Below are 18,639 nucleotides of genomic sequence, written 5' to 3' on the forward strand. Positions count from 1 at the left end.
GGCACTGGGTTTGATTCTCAGCACCACACAAATAAATAAAGGTGCCATATACAACTAAAAATATTTTTTAAAAGAGGGGGGGCAGTTGGGCTCAGTGGCTAAGTGGCACTGGGTTCAATTCCCGTATGCCCCTCCCCAAAATTTAAAACCTCATTGGTTTCAACTGCTTATATTTTGTTTAGATAGTTATTATTCTCAAGACAACAATTGCTTCCCCCCACCATAAAAATGAATGAGAAAAGATGGACTAATAAACTGTATTATGACAATTGATTATATGGAGGGGAAATTAAATTGGATCTTGTTGGGGTATACCCAGTCAGTACCTAGGAAATCTTGTTCTAGGTGGTGAGGTAAGGACTCTAAACAATAAAGAAGGAAATGGAGAGGGGAAACTGGCCACTTCCTTGTCACCAGTCTTTAGGTGAGGATCAAAGCAGAGTGACCTTGGTTGTAAGGTAAAAGAATACACTCATAAAACATCTCAAGAAATCCATCTGCACAGTGGGCATGCAGCCTGTCCTGCAGGTGCCTGCTTGTAGGCACAGTTTGGCTCTCCACTGTATCCTGGCCTGCTACCTCAGAGGAGTGTGTGAATAATCAAATGACCAAAATCTCTCTTTTGAATCCTCCAAGTTCTGTCTTTGGGATTGGTAAACAGTATTCTTGGGGAATACTGCAGCTCTGGGGTTGAACAACTGGCACAGTCAGAGGATCCCCAAGAGGAATATATTGTGTTGGCTCTAGAGTTGGAGAAGGACATGGGTTCTGGAGAGGAAATCCTGGGTTAGTCACAGCCTTGATGTAGTTTGAGGTGGCTTCCATATTAGAGGGTTGGGGACTACCATGTGCCTATGGGGACAAGCCAAAATGTAAGGAGGAGTGCTACAAGTGTTGAAAGCAGCATCCAAAGTAGTTGTGGGAAAGCAAAAGGAAACAAAGAATGTTTCTGGAGTGGTGGTAAGGCCCCTGCCCTATGCATTAAAGTTAGCCATAGAACAGAAGTTAGCTACTCAGGCTCAACTCCACATAGTACAGAAAAGTTAAGACTAGAAAGAGATGCCTGTTTTACATAGGCTAACAGCAAGGATGTGTTGTCACACCGTTTAGAACTTGCAGACAAATGTCTACAGCTCCTGGCATGCTGTTATGCTAAATTAAGGGGACATTGCAGGTGCAGAGCCCATGTTAAGGTGTCAGTGACTAGTGAAAACTGGCATCCTCATATTTGGGACCCACTCAGGGTGTCCACTAGCTCTAGTGATTCAGAAGTTGAGATAGAGAACAAACCATAATGGAAGCTAGACGTGAAATAGTCCAAAAGTTAAAGATCCAGCAGGAGTGACCTGAAGGGACTGATCCAGATGTTCTCCCCCGACTCTGGAGAGATATACCATATCTCTCCATATCCCCTGGCAGAACTACAGGAACTGGGGTCCAATTACAGGCAGAAATGAAAGAAAAATATACCGGCATGGCTGTTCCATTTGTGGGACTCTGGAGCAGATGGGATAATGTCGGATGGTATGGAATTGTCTAAAATGGCTTTGGTAACTCTTCACCCTGCTTTGCATCAGTAACTTTACACCAGTGCCACTGATGAAAATGTGGGGTCATTTTACTAGGTTGGCTGCTTTTTGCCATTCACACCACATGGCCAAATTCAGATGTTCCTATGCCCAGAGGCATCTGGGTTTCTATGGAAGAACTATTTGTGGGAACTGGGGGAGAAACATGCTATTTATACGCAGCCTTTTCCAGGACCAGACAGTATGATTTTCAAAGTTGCAATGAGACATGCAGCATTACACACAGCCCCTCTGTCCAATTATGGTATCCTATATCAATATTATCCCCATTAGTAGGGCACAATGAGAAGTGCAACTGATATCAGACCTAGGGGAGACAGAAAGATTGCCACAGAAAATGCAAATCCAAAAAACCCTGCTAAAACTTGGAGGATCTCTCCAAGACTCCTGTGAGCAGATGTGAGTGGGCTTAATAACAGCAGGAGTGGATGAAAGTAAAATTAAAAACCTAGTGGCACTCTAGTACAATTATATAAGCAATTGCCAAAGGATAGAAAGTTTCATCTATTACCTCTCAATAAGAAAAAGGGGAGGAGACAGAAAGGTAAACGTGTCTCCTATGCCCAGAAGAGGCAAAGACAAGCCTTTCCTATTAAGAGAAATAATGAAAGCAGAGTCATAGCTCCCCCTGAGGAGTTTATGAACACCTGATTATGGGCTGGCTAGGGGGAAAATCAAGGCACAGAGATCTGAGCCATGTCTCTGGACCAGAGGCCATATATACAATTGGCAATACGTTACTCTTCAAAAAATATTCAGAGTAACAGTATTAGTGGATATGCGAACTCAATGTACATTGATATATGGTAATCCTGACAAATTCTCAAGCAAGTTAGCTGCCTCAAAAGACATGAGGGGAATATATTAAGAGTCTGAACCATAACATTGACACTGCAGCTTTGACTCCTGCCACGCACCCTACCTGGTGTTCATAGCTCCCATTCCTCCATATATTACAGATATTGATAACTTATGGGGTAAATATCTACAAACTACAAAAATATCTTACTCTCCACAGTAAGAAAGTTCTATTTGCATTGCTGGGAGACTAAACATGTGTCAACTGTAAAACCAATATATTTTTTCTACTTCTTTCCTGATTGCTTATTCATGTTTTCTTTTAATATTTATTTATTTATTGTAAAGCCAATCTTAAGGGCGCATATAAAACAGCTTCCTATTGGCCAGATAATTACCACCAAACAATACTGGCTTCTTGGTGGTCATCAAGAGATAATGGAGATCATACATGAATGGGCCAAAATAAACATAATTTGCTCAAACCACAGTCCCTTTAACTACCCTATGTGGCTGCTAAGAAAGCAGGATGAATGAAATTATGAGATTTGCTAGTAAATAAATAGAATGGAGACTCTCATACTAAGTGAAATAAGCTGGACCCAGAAAGTCAAAGGCAGAATATTTTCTCTGATATTCGGAAGCTAATCCAAAATAAAGGGTGGGAAAAAAAGAAAAGGTGGGGGAGTCCATCAAAATAGAAGACAGATCAGCAGAATAGTGGAAGGAGAGAGAGAGAGAGGGAGAAGGGACAGGAACAGTGAAACGAATCTGACATAACTTTCCTACATACATACATGAATATACCACAGTGAATCTCACCATTATGTATATCCACAAGGCACTAATTTTAAAAATATTAGTAAATAGCAGAAAGATCAGTATAGTATACAACTATAATGTACCGATAAAAAAAGGTGGAGGAAAAAAAAAGAAAGATCAGTAGAGTAGAGGGAAGGGAACTGGAGGAAGAAGAAGGAGAGGGGAAAGGCAAGTACCAGGAACTGAGTTAAAACAAATTATATTCCATGGTTTTATAATTATGTCAGAATGAATCCTAAACCAGGTACAGTGGCACACCTTATAATCCCAGTGGCTTGGGAGGCTGAGACAGAAGGATTGTGAGGTCAATGCCAGCTTCAGCAATTGCGAGGAACTAAGCAACTCAGTGAGATCCTGTCTCTAAATAAAATACTAAATAGGGCTGGGGATGTTGCTCAGTGGTTGAGTGCCCCTGAGTTCAATCCCTGGTACCAAAAAGAAAAGAATCCTAGCTGGGCACGGTGGTGCATGCCTGTAATCCCAGTGGCTCTGGAGACTAAGGCAGAAGGATCACAAGTTCAAAGTCAGCCTCAGCAAATAGTGAGACCTTAAGCAACTTAGCAAGTTGTCTTAAAATAATGTGGTTCAGTGGTTAAACACCGCTGGGTTCAATCCCTGGTACCAAAAAAAAAAAAAAGTGATATTGTTGCTGCATGCTAAAACCGTCTTGCTTGCTCTCAGAGCTATACCTACAACATCGTACAGAGACATTTAATCAGATGATACAAGGGCACATAAAACAAGATGACATCCCTCTTCAGTGATGGCAGATACACTACGCTGGCCATCTCCCACTATTGGAAGGGGTCAAATATGCTTTGACTTTTGTGGACACAGTTACAGGCTTGATGCAAACTCACTGTACATTGATATATGGTCATCAAGAGATAATGGAGATCATACATGAATGGGCCAAAATAAACATAAGAGCTAATCAAAAGGCAACTATTAAGGGACTGACCTCACTGAGTGCCATGTATGGCACACCAGGGGTAATTGAGAGTTACCAAAGAACCCGTTTTACAGGTCATGACATACCACAGTGAGCTCAGGACATATTATGGATTTCCTACTTGTCATACAATCCAACAGGAGCTGAATTAATTGAAGAAAAAAATGAATGGCCTGATGAAATAAGTCTTAAAGACTGAAAATAACTCTAACTCCTGAGATAACTGAGGTAAAGACTGAAAATAACTCTCTGAGGACATTAAATGAGAAACACAGACATCAGCAGTTTGTAGCCATTTCTACCATGTTAACTTGCCCATGGGCACCAACACTAAGGTTACAGATAAAGGACACTTGCACTGAACATTTTCTTAAGCAGGCCTCAGGCACAAGTAACAACTTACTGTTTCTGGAGTCTCAAGACCTCATATCAGAGACAAGGAGCTAGTGCTCCTTGGTCATGGACTGTACAAGTGAGCCTCCAGTGGCTTGCATTACTGACCCCTTGAGGGGAAAGAGAATGCCTGAATTTACACATAAAGCCTACTGTGTTAGGAACCTGACCCTAACAAGTATGGTGATGTTACTCTGGGGAGTCATCACTTAAGGAACACAACATATCAGTTTACGGCAGCTATATATTCCAGAAATGTCTTATTCTTTTTATATTCCTGAAGTTCAAACAAATAGATTGGTCTGGTACACCTATCCAGGCCTGTGTAGGCTACTTTACTAATACAAGATCATACAGTAGTCTATATACTGTTCCATGGAGCTAATTTGCCATTATTGATGCCTATTAAATATTTGTCATATTCTCCATAATTTAGCATAATTTATTCCTGGACTGGGCAATGGAAGTTGCACATCATGCCAACCAGACTGACTGTTGGATCTTTCTTGAAACTCTCTGGCTGCAACACAAGGACTTTTCTGGGAAGCCAACCTACAAATGAGACCTAATGTACTTTGATAAAACAGAAATGAAGCCAGGTGTGGCACTACACACCCATAATCCCAGTGGCTCAGGAGGCTGAGACAGGAAGATCTTGAGTTCAAAGCCAGCCTCAGCATCTTTAGAGAGGCCCTAAGCAACTTAGCAGACACTGTCTCTAAATAAAATACATAAAAGGGCTGGAAATGTGGCTCAGTGGTAAAGCACCCTTGGATTCAATCCCTGATACCAAAAAACAAAAAAACATTGGACTGGGGCTATCGTTCATTGGTAAAGTGCTTGCTTTGCATGCACAAGGCCCTGGGTTCAATCCCCAGCACCACAAAACAAACAAACAACAACAACAAAAATAGAACTGGTCTACACACAGTTTCACTCATGCTTTAACCCAAGTGTCCAAACAAATCAATGTTATCTTAATTACCTTAGCACACTTGCTGATAAATTCTTGCTTTTTGTACTGCTATTGTAAGATATGGATGCAATGTGACGCCATAGTTCTGTTCAGAGGGCTTTGCAGAAGACCTGGGGATGTATAAGATTGTGAGGGGCTTTTCAAGACACTGAAGGGATAGAATGTTGAGTAAACACTAGTTAGTGCCTAGGAAAACTTGCTGTTCTGGACATTGAGATAAAAAGTATGTATTTTTTTCAGTACCAGAGATTGAATCCAGGGGCATTCTACCATGGAGCCACATCTCCAGCCATTTTTATTTATTTATTATTTTGACACAGAATCTCACTAATTTGCTGAGGCTGACCTTGAACTTGAGATCCTCCAGTCTCAACTTCCAGAGTTACTGGGATTACAGGTATGTACCACCCCACTTGACTAAGAAGAACTTTAAAGAACATGATAGGAAGGAAATAGGGGAAACCGGCCACTTTCCTTGCCTCCAAGCTTTAGGTGAGGAACAAAGAAGAATGACCTTAGTTGTAAAGTAAAAGAATGTACTCATAAAACATCTCAAGAAACTCATTTACACAATGGGTATGCACTCTGTCCCATATATTCTCTCTGCTTGTATGTATGGTATGGCCATCTACTGCATCCTGGCCTGCCACCTCAGAGGAGTATATAAATAATAACATGACCTCTCTGTTAACTCCTTCAAGTTCTTTCTTTGGAGTTGGTAAACAGTATGCATGGGGTATTTGCAGCCCTAAGGTTAAACAGAATCGTGTCTCACCCCATACACAAAAATAATTGCAGGTGCACACAAATTTTATTGTGAAAGGCAAACTTTAAATATTTTAGAAAAAAATTTAGAATATTTTATAATCTAAGGGTAAATAAGCTGTACACATTTCTTATGAGGATTTACCTTCATTAAAATAAAAAATCTGGGGGCTAGGGTTGTGGCTCAGTGGTAGAGCACTTGCCTAGCACTGGATTCAATTCTGAGCACCCATATAAATAAATGAATAAAGTAAAGGTCCATCAACACCTAAAATTTTTTTAATTAAAAAAATTAAGGGCTGGAGATGTGGCTCAGCGGTAGCGCGCTCGCCTGGCATGCGTGCGGCCCGGGTTCGATCCTCAGCACCACATGCCAACAAAGATGTTGTGTCTGCCGAGAACTAAAGAATAAATGTTGGGAATTCTCTCTCTCTCTCTCTCTCTCTCTCTCTCTCTCTCTCTCTCTCTCTCCTCTCTCACTCTCTCTTTAAAAAAAAAAAATTAAAAATCTGCCAGTGTGGTGGCACACACCTGTAATCCTAGCATCTTGGGACACTGAGGCAGGAAGATTGCAAGCACCAAAAAAAAAAAAAAAAAAGGCCAGGGATGTGGCTTAGTAGTTAAGCACATCTGGGTTCAACCCCTGGTACAAGAAAAAAAAAAGTGAGGAGGTGGGGAAGACAATTAAAAGGTGAAACTAAAAAATTAAAAGCTACCCGGAGCTGGAGTTATACCTCAGTGATAGAGAGTGTGCTTGGAATGTGGGAGACTCTGTGTTCAAGTTTCAGTACCAAAGAATGTTTTAATTAATAAATTGATTAAAATAAGAGCTACACAATATGAGAAGATACCTACAAGCTTAAGACCAAATAAGTATTACTATTTGATTTTATGGAATTTTCCTTACTACCTTCACAACATTTTATAAATACAAAAATGTTCTGAAATTAAAAGTTTTAAAGTGAAAAAAGTAATGGTACTTGAAGTATATAAAGAATTCCTAAATAAGAGTAATTTAAACAAAATGGGCAAAAGGAATTTATAGATAAGAATACATGGGCTGGGGCTGTAGCTCAAATGGCAAAGTGCTTGCCTAGCACATGTGAGGCACTGGGTTCCATCCTCAGCACCACATAAAAATTAACAAATAAAATACAGGCATTCTGTCCATCTACAAATACAAAAAAAAAAATTTTTAAACGAATGGAAAAATGCTTGGATGTGATTTCCAAGAGATTCATGTGCTGAAAGCTTGGCCCCCAGGAGTAGCAGTGTTGAGGTGGTGGAACATTGGTGGAAGGTAATTAGGTCATGGGGGCTCCACCTTCATGAAAGGATTAATGCTAGATTCCTGAAGTAAGTTGGTTCTCTAGAGACCAGGTTATTATAAAGGCTGATCTTTTCTATTGCAGGGGTGTTCTTTTTCATTTCTCTAGCATGTTGTGACCAGGATGCTGATGCCATGCTGTTTGGAACCAAATAAACCTTTTTCCTTTTAAATTAGCCAACCTCAGATATTTTAGTATAGAAACAAAATAATGGACTAAGCTCACCTATATTAATAGTCATTAAATCCACAACAGCATATTATCTCACACTCATCAGACTAACAGCTTAATTCTGGCAATACCAAGTCTTGATGAGGCTCAGTTGAAATATTCATGTATTATTGCTGAAAATGTAAATTGGTGCTTTCGTGCTAGAACAGCAGTTTGGGCATATCTAGGAAGTTGAAGTTAAAAATACCATTTAACCCAGTAATTCCAAGAGTTCCTGGGTAGGCCTTGGGAGAAATTCTTAATTCAATGCTCAAAAATTCTACATTGGTTGAAACACAGGAAAACCAGAAACCACCCAAATATCAAGAATCAAGAAAATGGAGAGCCTCCATGGTGGTGCATGTCTTTAATTCCAACTACCCTGGGAGCTGAGGCAGGAGGATCACAAGTTCAAGGGTAGCCTGGGCACATAAAAAGGACTGGGGATATAGCTCAGTGGTAGAGCACCCCTAGGTTCAATATCCAGTATCAAAAAAAGAGGGTGGGGGGATGGACACAGCACTGGCGATGGAGCTCAGTGTAGAGTGTGTGCCTATGTGTACCCAGCATGCACAAGGCCCTGGGTTTGGTCCCTTGCACTGCCATGGGAAGGAAGACAGGAGTTGTGATATTTGATAGAATACCACTCACTGGACAAGAGGAAGAATATCAGTATGGGCCACTTCACAATGCCCCAAGAACAAAGTTGCAGAAATAAACATACATATATTGCCTTAGAGTTTGGAAATATGCATAATCATACTTAAGTTGTATAAGGATGCATGGATTGGGGCTGGGGTTGTAGCTTAGTGGTAGAACATTTGCCTAGCAGGTGTGAGGCACTGGGTTCAATCCTCAGCACCACATAAAAATAAATAAATAAAATAAAGGTATTTTGTCTATCTACAACTAAAAATTTAAAAAAAAAGAGTATATGGTTATGTAATAAAAGCTTGAGTGTGGGCATGGGGATAAGTACTGAGTTTAGAACTGGATTTAACTTTTTGTGTTCAGAACCCCACTCTTACCACTGTTAGAATAATAGCTCTTTGCCCCACAGTTCACCCAGAAATCCCTCCTGGACGCCCCACCCCCCCACCAGCCAGAGTTAGATGGAGCTTCTGGTGTGTACTGTGGGGTACCCAACCAGTAAGTATCGACCTTTAACCAGGAAGGTGAAGTTTCTTCTAGCAAACATTAACTGGGAGTTAATTGAGTATGTCAAAGTCATAGTTCTATTTGTAGCAGCCCGATGCTTGCATCTGCCCTGCGCCCTGCGCCCTGCGTAGCCCCAGGTGTTCATTTCCACAATCCACACTTGGGTGACTTCTTCTTTTACAGAGGAAGCCCCTGAAGCTACGGGAAATTAAACACGTGTCCACACTCATGCCCACCCTTACAGCTCCCCTAGAAATAGGAGCTGCTCTAATTCAGATTGCCAAGTCCAGCCTGGTTAATCTTACAGGGTCAGGGTCGTCGCTGGCCTTGCCGCAAGGTGAGACCAAGCCGCACTAGCTGAGTGGGGGAGATGCCAACCAACACCCACTGCACTAGATCCTCACCTAGTTTGTTTCCTAGGTAAGAAGGTGAAGTGGAGAAGTGAACTGCGACACTCACCTTCCTACACGCTGGGCTCATTACGTTACTGATGGAGAAACTGAGGCCCCCAAAGGGCAGAGATCTTCCCCTGTCACACAGCAGGAAACGGAGGGGGACAGTTCACTGTAAAAAACAATCTAGCGAAACCGGCTGTTGAGACTGATCCCCACCCAAACTGCATCCTCCCTGGGAGCCCGCTAGCTCTTCTACAGTACCTCCATGGGGCCAGCGGTGTGCCTTTCCAGTTACCGGGCTATCTCAGAAAACGCCCCTCCGGCTGGGCACCCCAGCCCGGCTCAAGGATCCCGCCCCCAGCCAACCCCAACCACGCCTGCTTCTTGGGATTTCCCAGTCGCCGCGGAGACCGGCTCTAGTCTCAAGGGGGCGACAAAGCCCGGGCTCTTTGGGAGCCAGTCCAGCCGAGTTCCGCCTGCTCCTGAAGGCTTCTTGCAGCGATAAAACAAAGGAGGACTGTGCTGTGCACCCACGGGAGGAGTGGCATTTCATCCGGGGGAATCTCCCCCTTTTTCCCTCGCCCTGTCCCTCAGCACCCGTGCGCCCTGAGTCCTGGCCGTTGCCCCTAGCCTCCGCCCTACCCCATCTGACCTGGGGCAATTTTAATTTCTGTCCCCGCACCCAGTGCAGAAGTGCAAGGTGGGTCAAGGCCTGGATAGGAGTTGAAAAGCTTGGTGTCCCCCCACCCCCACCCCCGCCGACGTCGCCTAGCTTGGCCTGGCCCTGCCTGGCCATGTACCCCAACTCTGGTTCATACGAGGTCAGACAGGGGTCTGGACAGATGCTTTCTACTTGGAGTCAGGGCTCAGGCTGGACCCCAAGACCCTTGGCCTTTTCCCCAGAGCTTATGCTGACCCGTCACTGTGTTTGAGTAGTAGTGGTACCTAGCACATCATCACCAGCAGGCAGAGCACTTCTGTATTCCTGGCCTCTCTGAGCCTCTATTTTCTCATCTGTCACTGGACTCTGTGCTCTGGAATAGAGAATGTATTGCAGCCTGCTATTCCAGGTGTTCAAGGGAGTGAAGATGTCCTCCTTCTTGCAGCCTTCCCCACTTGGGCTAGCTGTCTGTTCCATACCAGAAGCCTCCTAAGAGGGCACTCGACCTTCTAGGTTGAAGTTTGGAAGTCCTGCTGACCTTGGGCACCAGGGGGCCAAGAGAGACAATGAACTACCTTGTAGCATAGTAGGCTGGCCACAGGCCTGGCTATGACCAACACCAGTGGGGCTCCTGCAGCTCTACCAAGCACATCCTCTCTCCCAGCCTCCATTTATTCACCTGTAAAATGGGGGCATTCTAATAGTTGGCCAGCCAACTGCACAGTGTATCCACAGCTCCTAAAAGTGCCTGGACCAAGAATCCTGAGGGTGGATATCTGAAGCCATATCAGACACTTGACTTAGACAGACCCTAACCTAACCTTGGGTGATTGAACGTGGGGACTGCAGTCTAGCTAAGCATCCCTAACTGAGATAGGGAATGAAATACACAAGGCGAGGCCTGGGGCAACTCCTGCAAACTCTTCCCGAAATAATGCTTCACCATCCTCCTCAGAGTTGGCATTGGTTCACTCAGGCTCTGGGTCTCATTTTCAATATAATGGTTATAAAAGCAAAAGAAAACAAACCCCACCCTATAACCAGCTGAGGCAGTGCCTCCTGGCCACCCTTTGATATTTGAGGACTGAACAATGAGGCTGATTGCCCAGAGATTTGAAAACCATCTTAATTAGAAGGAAAGAATGTCCTGTGGTGGGTTATTCTAAAAATACAGCTGCATCCACATCTGGAGGGGAAGGGGGGGGGAACAGGGATGATGGCTAGGCCAGCTTCAGAAGCTCTGACGCCTGCATTCCTGGGGCAGGGGTCATCTTCTCTCTACAGAGAAGGGAGAGGAGGTGGACACCAAGGTAGCCAGTCCCCTCATGGCTGGGCTACTTGTTGCAGGTTTAGGATATAGAAGCAAAACAGCCAATCTGTCTCTTCCTAGCCCTCACCACTTCATGTGAGCCCTCCCTATACCCAGGTCTCGGTTTCTCCACTACATGGTAATCGACATGTAAGGGCCCAGTTAGTACATGCTGGTTCTTTTTTCAAGCCCCACCTGACCTGGGCAGGGTGGGCCATCAAGCCATCTTCTTATCAGAGAGGGGATTTTTTTTTCCCCCTGCACTTTGTTTGCAGGTGGTTTGTCAGCTTTTATGAATTTGTCATGTGTTTTGTTTGCATTCTCATTTTAAATAAATATTCATTTTGGTACCTAATCTTGCGTCTATACTTTTCCATTCCTCCCTCCTTTCCTTTCTCTCCTTCTTTCTTTGAACTTTTTGAGGAGATGGGGCTCTTGCTATGTTGCCCAGACAGGCCCTGAACTCTCAAGCTCAATTGATCCTCCTATTTCAGCCTTCCCAATACTGAGACCACAGAACAGATGTCACATGCCCTGCATTCATTTTTTTTTTTTCTAGAAGAGACCTCCCAATACCTCCTGAAGAAGAAGAACTGAGAGAATGTTTTGAGAACAATGTGGAGGCAGGAATGCTGGCTGATGGTGTCACTGTGAGAAGACAAGGACACCTGGGTTCTTGTCCCAGCACATTGGTAGGAGCTTATTTTCCTAGTGGTTGGACAATCCCTGTGTGTGTGTGTGTGTGTGTGTGTGTGTGTGTGTGTGTGTTGAACACCTGCAGGACCTGGCTGCTCAGTGGGAGTGTCAGTGAGTCTAAGCCAGGTGGGAGGTGGGGAGAACCCTGGGCTTTTCCTTTCCACCTGCCCAAGGCTCTGAGTCATGGGCAAGAGCTCCCAGAGTGGCCCTTGTCCCTCCAGATTTCTTTCAAGCCAGCATTGTTTGATGATTTCAAGGACAACTACAGAACAATGTGCCCACAGGCTGGACATACATACACACCTGGGATCATGCAGCCAAACCCCCGCTGTGTAGAACCCAAGAGTACAGCTCCTGGGTGTGCAGACAAGCAGCACAGCCGCTTACAGGGCCTGAAGTCTTTTCAGGCCTCTCCAGGTTTTGTTTCTGGGAACTTGTAACCTTTTGGCTGACTCTGCCAAGCAGATAATCTGCTTCTCCCAAAACACAGCCTGAAGCTCTGAGCCCAAAAATAGCAGCAGCGAGGGAGGGGAAGCCACCCCGCACATACATGCTCTGGGAGGTGGTTCCGGAGGTGGCTTTTACATTCCAGCAGCAGTCACTGGAGGAAGTGGGAATTACTGGCAATTGCTGAGGACTGTGAAGTCTGGGGAGTGGGGGATGTGGGGGACAGGCTCAGGTCAGCCCCACAGCACACAGCTAGGGGTTGGACAGGAGCCATCTCATCCAGCCATAGGGGGTTAGAGACAATGAAACAGGCATGGACACAGGGAAGCAGCTCAGGAGCAGAGAGCCTGAGGAGCTCTGAGGTTACAAAGAGGTTTCACAGCACTGGTCTGAGGCTGCACACTGCTGGATGGTAATGCACTCCACTGGCATACGGGGATGATGGCCCTCACTCCTCTGTGCCCCAGTGATGGGGTGGGGGGTACTTCATTTCCTTCTGTGGGCCCCACTATTGCCCCTCAGGGTGACAAAGACAGGACCGGCACCCTGCTATCTTGGTACCTCTTTATGTGTGTGTCCTCAGACTGGTTACTTAACTACTCTGATTCTGCTTTCTCTTCTGTAAGAGTAAACTGCTTCATCAGAGAGTGGTGAGATTTAAGTGAATTTGGCAAACCATGCTGCAGAGTCTGGCTCAGAATCACTGAGCAACTACAGTCTCCTGCATTTCACGGTGTCTTTGCCTTGCCTTTGAGCAGCCACAGGGTCCATTCCTGCCTCTTCACTTTGCCCAGGCCATTTTCCCTGCCTAGCTTGCCCTCTTCCTGTTCTACCACTGTCCTTGTCTGTGGCCCTGCCATGGCTATTTGTCCATGGATAGCTCACTGGTGTGGTCTTCTCTCCCTGCTTGGAGTGGGATTCAATATCTCTCCCTGGCCAGAAGAGCTCCTGAGGTACAAAAATGGCCACTGTACACATTCTTAATCACAGACACCTGGCAACTCCAGCTGGGAGAAGACAGCAGGAAGTAGGCCCCAAATAAAGGACTGATAGGGGCCCTATACAATCTGTCTTTGAGATATATATATATATATATATATATATATATATTGGTGGGAGGGGTTGCCGAGGTTTGAATTCAGGGACACTCAACCACTGAGCCACATCCCCAGCCCTATTTTGCATTTTATTTAGAGACAGGGTCTCATTGAGTTGCTTAGTGCCTCGCTGCTGCTGAGGCTGACTTGGAACTCACGATCCTCCTGTCTCAACCTCCCGAGCTGCCAGGATTACAAGCTGTGCCTTGGTATATTCTTGCTCACGGACATTTACTCCTTCAGGGTTGAGACTGGCCTCAGAGGGGGAGGCCAGCAGCATCTATCCCAGGAAGGAGCTCCCATATAGAAATATGGACCCTCCAACCTGGCAAGCTGAAAGACACTCTATACATATACATGGACCCTTCCAATCTGCCTGTTTCATGGAGACACTGGGCTTCAGTATCACTGTGACATAGGGGTGGGGGTGGGGCGGAGGCAGTTAGCAATCATGTCCCACTGTTATCCCTGAAGCTGATGAAGCTGAAGACCTGGCCCTGGACTTCACATATATCCATGGTTACCAAGACCTCACCTCCTGCACTACAGCAGACAATCAGGTCTAGAGTTGCCATTTGTATGTACAACTACTATGCCTCTGCAGTGGGACCAGGCTTTCTCAAGGTAGTCATGTCCCCACAGCACCCCAAATATCCTATCCAAGTTCAACAGATGGTGTCCCTCCCAAACCAGGCCTTCATCTATGTCTCCCCAGGGGAAGATTCACTGTCCCCAGGGTTGTGCAAGCCAGTAGTGAGCCTCATCTTGCCCTCACTTGCACTGCCAAGCTGATGAATCCAAGGATGGATTCTGCAGGGCCCCTGCTGCTCCACTCTCTCAGGCCTTTTCTCTTTTGTCTCCTCCAAGCCTGGGGCTCCCATGTGCCTATGGTCAGGAATGTCCATAGTGGTATCTCTGTCCCTCAGGAGCTCTTCTGGCCACGGAGAGACACTGAATCCCACTTTGACCCATTGGCTTCCCGTCATGGGTCTGACCTCCCTCTGTGGGCTGTTTCATGCCCAGCAGCCATCTGTCCTGGCATCATTCAACCCCAGCCCTGCTGCATGCTGCTGCTGCCAGTGGATCTGCTTCCTCCTTCTCTGCCACCCTCCTCCTCTCATACTCTCAGATGACTGCATATAATTTTTTTTTGTCCTGGGGATTGAACCCAGGGGTGTTTTATCATTGACCTACATCCCCAGCCCTTTTAATTTTATTTTGAGACAGGTCTTGCTAAGTTGCTGAGGCTGGTCTAGAACTTGGGTTCCTCTTGCCACAGCCTTCAGAGTTGCGGGTATTACAGGTGTGCACCACTGTGTTTGGTGACAGCTTCTACTCTTGTCCCTTAGCTGCCAGCTGCTTATGACTCACCACCACACTCAAAACCCTCCCATGACTCTCCCTCCACTGTCCTTGAGACAGACCACAGCTGACACAACTCTGCTTGGCTCCCTCTCTTGCTTTACATTATATGCACCCCTGTCCTTTCTCGTCCCTGCTTTTGCTTGTCTCCCTGTCCCCACCAGGTACTTCAGAGGCTTTTCACAGGCCATTCCCCTTCTCTTGGCCTGGCTACTGTGACTCATCCTCTGCCTGACTCTGCCTTCTCCCTTGCCATACAACCTGGAGGCCAGCTTATTCCTGGAAAATCTGGATTCTGCTACTAGGACTAGACGGGCCAGGCCTAGGTAGCACCCTCTGTGGTCTAGGTCTGAAACAGCTTACCTGGATGGTTTGTTCTTACACTCTGGCTGTAAACAGCTGCCCAGTACATGGTTTCCGGATTTGGTGCTAAAAATACTCAATGGCCCAGACAGGAAGGGTTTACCAGGAAACAGTTGCTTCTGGGAGGGGCTGGCTGGAGCTGCAGGGGAGGCCCACCCACCACAGTGGTCCATATATTAGAAAGGGTTGGGTCTCTGAGAGACAGATGAGTCTTCAGGGCCCACAGAGCCTACCGTGTGTTGGTCAAGAACTTCAGCATGGACAGAGCATTTACCTTGTTACTAATTCTTTTGGTTTGATACCGCTTGCATCGACAGCCTTTGAACTAAAACACATTTAAAAATAAAGTGCTATTGTAAGAGAGGTGAGCTCTGGTCCCTTTGCGGGTGATTGGGTAGGGATTCCTGAAGTAGGAGGCAATTCCACCATCTGCTCTTCCTCTCTTCTTTTAACAGAACATCTAGGCTGCTAGGGAAGATAATGAATGAAGGAATGCATGAATGAATGGTTCAGAGAACTTGGGAAGTCTCAGAGGAGAAAAGCCAAGACCTGAATAAGCAGTGGTAGTAGCGCTGAGGTTTACTGGAGAGGAGGGAAGGAACTGAAGAGTCTTGTGGGAGCATCAAGTACAACACGGGGAAAAGGGTGTGTGTGTGCAGGGGTGGCTCTGGGTTTCTGGATGGTCACCAGGGCTGAAGAGGGTCTGCCCTTATGTGTGAGGTTCTGAGGAGGAAGGCAGGTCTGGCCTGTGAGCACCAGGAGAGCCTTGACAGGAGATTTAGGGCTCCTTTGGGGTTCACCAGACCTGTGAATTTGGGGATTTCTTCTTGTTTTGCCACAGGGAGGGTTGCCGAGTCAGTAAGGTGGCACGGAGAGCAGAGCTCATGGCCATTTTGCCAAGGGACCACAGTTCTTTCTCACATCTGCAGTCTTTGCACAGGAAATAGCAGATGGCCCAGCTGTCAGGTCTGCCACCCAGATATTAGAGGATCCAGGACTTGTTGTGTCTCCCGGCCCCTGGAACTTGGGGTGCCAAGAGCTTCTCTTCATAAATAACTAAGAGGTACCTGAAGGTCCAAGGACAAGTGGACCTTCTGTCTGCAGAATGGCCTTTGTCCTGAGATGGGACAGGACTGAAAATGGAGGTCTGCCCCAGGACTTGCTTTGCCTTCCACCAAGCTTCAGTTTCCCTATCTGAGGATTCCCCACGTCTCTGAGAAGGTGCATCTGCAGCAGAACCCAGCTGCTACTCCCTTTAATGTTTCGCCTGTCTTCTCCTTTGTCAGGCGTGCTGCCCCCACCAACCCTGGACTCCCAGCCTCCCAGGAATGTGCTTCGCAGCCCCCAATCCAGGCGCCTGCCTTATCAGCCCCCAATCACAGGGGAGACAGACGTCCCTGCTGACAATGAAAGCCCCTCCTGCTAGCCCCATCTTGACCCCAAGTGGAGGGTGGCCAGCATGCTAAATGCCTTAAGGAAGAATACCTTCCCTCCTTCCCCAAGCTGGCTTGAAACCTGACCTCCCTCCCTTCTTGGGTTCATTACCAGTCTGGTGGCGCCTGTCCTGGCGTCAAAGGCCCTGGATCCCTGCCCTGTTGCACACTGCTGCCACCAAGGGATCTGCTCTCCCTGGCCCACTTCAAATATGACCTTGGTCTGCTTTACTGGAAAACCAAGGCCATCTGAGGGGTTTCTCTCAGCCTGCCCCAAACCCCAATCTCTTAGCACTTTGGTCCAATCTCTGCTGTATTAGTGGTATTTAACAAATACCCTACACAAATGCACATCCCCTTCAGCCTGCCAGCTCTCCACTTCCCTCCAGTGGCAACCTTGACCCACTCTCATCAGGCACTGGTCCCCAGGGAACCCCCCTCAGTATCCTTGTGGGACCCTTGTGCTCTGAGTATCCTGCTCAACCAGTTCTCTCAGCTAGCTTTAGTCTCCAGGGACCTCAGGACCTGGACTAGAGGATCCCTGGTCTTATGTACAAACATGGACATCTGAGGCAGAATTCCCCACCTCGCTGACTTTATGGGCACTTTCCTTTTCTTCCTGCTTACCATTATCCTGATCACCAGAGACTTTGGCATGGCTACATCCCACAGTCCCAAGGCACACATCTCCCTGAGCTTCTCACTGCATGGTCCTTTCTGAAGCACTTCCTGGGCTCAGCTCCTAAACCTTTCCCTTCCCCCAACCTTTTGATCCTATTGGTTAGGTTTGCCTTCTCTCTCAGAGCACTAAAAGTCAGGTGGCAGGCCTGGCTTCTCTTCTCCATCTACCCTTACCCCTTGGGCATCTCATACAGGCTCAAGTTATAGATGCCATTGGTCTACTTGTGACTGACACCCACATGTGCACTGTTGACCCTACTTTCCCCAAATGCCATGCTCAATAGTTTTGCCAGTGGATGTCACAAAGATTTCTCCAAATCAATGAGGCCAGAACAGAACTCTCCATCTCTCCTACCTTCTACTCAAGTGCTCTTCCTCTCTGCAATGGCCATCACCATCTACCTACTCTGGCTTAGGCCCCAAGTATGGGCCTTGACTTCTCCTCTCACAGTCATGGATGTTATGGAGCTGGGGCCTTTCAAGATACTAAGGCAGTGTGAAGACTGCCTCTTCTAACCCCTTTCTTACAATCAAGTCAGAAAGATTTCAGACATGTAGCTCAGAGTAATAGGAATGAGTTTATTGAAGGGATAAGGAAAAGGGAAAGGGGACACTCTCAAGGGAGAGAGCAGGTCCTCTTCAGAGGAGAGGAACAATGTGCCTCTCCTGCAGTCCAGTTTTATAGGGGATCCCAGAGAAGTTTCCAGAGAGTTCTGCCCAGGTCTACCTCTTGACTTTTGGTGGACAGCAGGATGACATCAGACTCTCAAGTCCCCACTGTCATAGCAGCTCTAGGTCAATTTGGCCCATGCTGATCAGTTCTAATTGGATTTTTTAAAAATATTTTTTAAATTGTAGGTGGACACAATACCTTTATTTATTTATATGAGGTGCTGAGGATCAAACCTAGGGTCTCACACATGCTAGGTGAGCGCTCTACCACTGACCCCAGCCCTGGATTTTTGGAAATTTTTTTTTTTAGTTGTCAATGTACCTTTATGTCATTTTATATATATGTGGTGCTGAGAATCAAACCCAGTGCCTCACACATGCTAGACAAGCACTTTACCGCTGAGCCACAACTCCAGCCCTCTTATTGGATTCTAACCCATACATTCTTACATATTTTATGGTTAGGAAGAACTACCCTTATCTCCCAGAGTTTCAGGACCTGGTCACAAAAAAACCTCCTGAGTTCTTCCAT

This window comes from Urocitellus parryii, chromosome 3, assembly GCF_045843805.1.
Source record: "Urocitellus parryii isolate mUroPar1 chromosome 3, mUroPar1.hap1, whole genome shotgun sequence".
In the NCBI taxonomy this organism is placed as follows: Eukaryota; Metazoa; Chordata; class Mammalia; order Rodentia; family Sciuridae; genus Urocitellus; species Urocitellus parryii.